Consider the following 4,879-nt stretch of genomic DNA (forward strand, 5'->3'; position numbering starts at 1 on the left):
CAGTACTGCTTTAGAGTATTTCTTTTGATTTCCAAATAGATATATCCCCCGAAAGTATGAAATGACACACAATTTCCTATTTAGTATTGTTATAGAAAGTTGTCTTTCCTTTCACTGTTTGATACATGTATACAATAAAGTAAATTACGGGGATATACCTTAGATATTCTACACACCTCATGCAGCTTTAAATTCCATGCATTCACTTGTTTTTGTGCTTGGCAAGGAAATAATAACATGATTTTTAACATGATTTTGCGATTGTAATTTCTAGCGTTTTGGATGTCACTATGTTACTTTAATATTTTTGTTCAAGTTATGAAGCGCTATTTAATTGGCTACCTTGATTTTGTAACAATACGAGTTAATGACTCTGTTTGACAATACCGATAGCTAGCTACATGTATTTGGTAATTTTTACAAACTCTTTTAACACAAGTTTTTTTTTTTTTTTTTTTTTTTTTTTGTTTTTTTTTAAATAATGATTTTATTTGAAATTACATACAAAATGCTTGAGGTAATACCTCCGCAGAGGCCCTCTTTGTATACCTTACCTGGGGTGCCAGGGGCCCCCTGGATCGTTAACTATGTAGCAAAAAAAAAAAATGAGGATACCTTATACATTTATATTTTTACAAAGTAAAGTTAATAAAGTGAAGTAATATAATTATAATCATAGTAGATCATACACATATCTAACTTAATAGTGCGAATTTATCATTTTTTTTTCCTTATGTAAAGATTTATCGAAAAAAACAAAATATATATATATATATGAAAACAATTCTAAGTCATAATTTAATACAATTTACGAATAAACATGTAATAGGAATTGACAATTGTGAATATAGAGAATATAAAATGCGTTACTATGCGGTAGGACTTGCTTCTACAGTCACAGTTCTTTTTGTCCTATACCGCATAAAAGTACGAGAGCCAGGTCGCCCTCTAGTTCATTATATTCTATTACTAATAATACAACATTATTGTTATTACTATTTCATATTTTACAATTTACAGCATTTCAGAAAGAGTTCTAAGTATACAGTAATCAAAATTGACAGTTTGTGCTTGCTGATTTACAAGGAAAAAGCTTGCAAGCGATGACCTTAAAAATAAAATTAGGCCTTCATTTGTGACATTGTCTTCTATCAATTTACATTTCATTTTGTATTTAAAATTTTTACATGCAATGAAGGATATTACATTGTTTAAAACCACATTGCTTTGGTTTCCATTATAAATGAAACCCAAAACAAGATGTTTCCAAGCAATATTAATTTTAAGTATAGCAGAAACCTTTTTCCAGATGTTTTTTACAAGTATACAGTCGAAAACCATATGTTTTGTATTTTCAATTTCTCGACAATACGTACAAAATTTATCAATATTTTTATTCCATTTGCTAAGGTATAGATTATTTGGCAACAGATTGTGCAATAATTTAAAATTAAATTCAGCAATGCTTTTATCATTAATTTTTACAATTTTTTCATCATATATTTTTCGCCAACACAATGAGTTTATGTCGCTAAATTCATTTTTCCATTTACTCTCCATGATAGGTTTTTTGGATTTGTCATCAAGTAGTATTTTATAGAAGAAGCCAGATTTCGTTTTACCGATATCTTTTATTTCTCCTTGTAATTTAAAATGAAATTCATTTTTGATATTTATATATCTCCTCCTGCTTGTATCATTATGTATTTTAGAGTGAAAAACGTTTTTTAGTGTTAGATATTCACAAAGATAATTTCTTTTCGATTTTAATATAGTAGCTATTTCATTGAGCGATTTAAAACCATTATCATTCACAAGGTCTTTCACATAACGAAAGCCGCTTTCGAACCAGTTCTGAAAATATAAAACTTTTCCCTTGTATTTAAAGTTTACATTAAACCAAATATTCTGCCGTAATATTTCCTCCACAGTATCAATGCTTTTTGGAGTTTTGCATTCATTAAATGCAGTAAATACCTCTTTGTAGAATTGTGGAAGTCCTTTCAGACTATTAAAATCAGAAGTGTTTGTTACATTTGATTCTAGAATATATTCGATTTTCATCTTATGATTTGCTAAACATGCATTTAAAAATTTACTTAAATTACTCTTATTTTGTGTAAGTTTTGAAATCCAAGCTGCTTTAGTAGCTTTAATTTTGATTTCTGGGTCAATTATTCCTATACCCCCCTCTTTTATCTCGCGAATTAATGTGTGCCTTTTGATGCGTTCACGATTGCCCCATAAAAATGAAAAAATTAGTTTATTTAATTTTTTTAAGTAATCATTTCCCGGATTTTCTAAAACCGTTGCAGTGAAAATGATTTTTGATAGAATAATCGAGTTTACAATTTGACATTTACCGAAGATAGTAAGCTTTCGACATCTCCACGAATCCAGTATCTTTTCAAATTCCTTTAATTTACATATCCAATTTTTTTCGTTACATATATTTTTGTTTAGTCCAACATATATACCTAAGCATTTTAAAGTATCTTTATTTATTCTTACTTGATATACGTGTGTTTGGCGATCTAATCTTTCTCTAAGAGGTCCTAAAATGATGCATTCCGTTTTAGTCATATTTAAATTTGTGCCCGACATTTTGCCAAATTTTTTTAAAATGTTTAGCGCATTTTCCAATGATAATTGATCTTCCAATGTAAATGTACTATCATCAGCATGTTGTATACATTTAATTTCTTTTTCTAACGAACTAATTTTGAACCCTTTTATATCTCCACAATTCTGTATTTTTAGATTCAATATTTCCATTACGAATAAAAATAATAAGGCTGATACTGGACAACCCTGTCTTATTCCACGTTCCATTCTACATTTCCGTGACAGCCAGCCATTATTTTTTACATAAAAACATGGGTTTTTATAAAGTATTTGTATCCATTTTATAAAGTTCGACCCGAAATTGAATTTTTGTAGTGTTTTAAATAGGAAGTTCCATTCAACCGAATCGAAGGCTTTTTGAAAATCAGCGAAAAGTAATATGCCATCTTTGTTATTATTTTCACAGTACTCTAGAATATCTAATATAAGTCTAGAATTATTACCTATAAATCTACCTTTGATATACCCTGTTTGGTTTTCATTTATTATATTATCCATTACTTTTTGTAGTCTTTTAGCAAAGACACAAGCTATGATCTTGTAGTCTATATTAGTTAAACTGATCGGTCTGTAGTTTTCTATTTTTTCTAGAGAACCCTTTTTATATATAAGTGATAAAATTGAGCATTTTTGTGTTGTGGAAAGTTCACATTCTTCGAAAGAATGCTTCAGAGCATTGTAAAAATATGTTTTTAAGTGTTTCCAAAACATTTTATAAAATTCTACTGGTATACCGTCATTGCCTGGAGATTTATTTTGTTTCATATTGTAAACTGCCTCGGCACATTCTTTTAAAGTGGGAAAAATTTCAATTATTTCTTTTTCTTTATCTGATATTTTGTTTTCAGGAGTTATTTCACTTAAGTAGTTTTCAATATGCGCATCTGGGACGCGTCTGCTCGAATAGAGATCATCATAAAATATGTAAAGTTGTTTCAAGATTTCATCCGTTTTAGTGTATATATGTCCATTATTATCTACCTTATTGATTACATTATGAGATTGGTGTTTATTTTCAAGCCTAAGAAAGTAGGACGTATTTCTTTCCCCTTCATCGATCCACTTTGCTCTCGATCGGATCTGTGCGCCTTTCGCTTTATGTTTGTATAATTCGTCTAACTCGTTTTCTAATTCTCTCTTCTTTTTGACATTAATTTGTGCATAATCAGAACTTTCAATTTTTTCAATTTCCTTTTCAATCGATTGAATTTTATTTCTTATTGTTTTACCTTTTTGTTTACAAAAATTTATACTTAAATTTCTTATCTGTATCTTAATTAAATCCCATTTGATATGCGGATTGATCTCATTTTCTATTTCATCTGGTAGGTTGTTTAAAAAGTCATTCATTGTTTTAACATAATTTGCATCGTGTAAAACAGAAACATTTAATTTCCAAAAGCCTTTTCCTCTTGTGTTACCCGATATTCTAAACTTAAAAACTATTGACAGGTGATCACTCAGTCTGCAATCATTCACATTGGGAGCCTTGCGTAAAAATATGTTCTCTGGAGTATAACAAAAGTGTTCGCTCGCTATTACATAATCTATTCGACTTTTTGGTGTCCCATTGCCATCACACCACGTTAGACCTTTTTTGTCGGATTTTAATTCCGACCACATATCATATACATCAAATCTCTGTATTATTTCTCTGACTATTTTCCCACTTTTATCTTTTTCATTTTGTACGCTACAGTTAAAGTCACCAACAAATATTAAATTTTCTTCATTCATTGCATATAGTGATATCCATTTAGCAACCTTTTTAAAGAAGTTAATTCTTAGATTTTCTAAGTTTGGGGCGTATACATTTACTAAAGTAATAATATTGTTGTCATGTTCAATATTCATTAATAAAATTCGACTATCGGCAGATTTATGTAAATTTAGAGTTTTAAAGGCAAAATTTTTGTGAAAAAATATTGACACACCTTTACTATGTGAAGATTCAGAAAAATTATGAACAGCAGAACCATGCCATCTTAAATCATAAATACTCTGTTTTTTATCAACAAAATGCGTTTCTTGTAAGAAAATTATATCACATTTTTGACTGTTTAACCAATCATATAGAATAACCCTTTTATCATAACTATTTAACCCTCTACAGTTCAGAGATGAAAACTTAATACAAGCCATAGTCTACATGTTTATTTGCTGGATTTACTTGATTTTTTAACATACCCATCCAGGTCTTTCTGGTTGGCTTTGCTGGCGTTGTTAACTGTGGTTTTCCTGTTCCGGGAACTTG

Source organism: Magallana gigas, chromosome 5 (assembly GCF_963853765.1).
Source record: "Magallana gigas chromosome 5, xbMagGiga1.1, whole genome shotgun sequence".
Classification (NCBI taxonomy): Eukaryota; Metazoa; Mollusca; class Bivalvia; order Ostreida; family Ostreidae; genus Magallana; species Magallana gigas.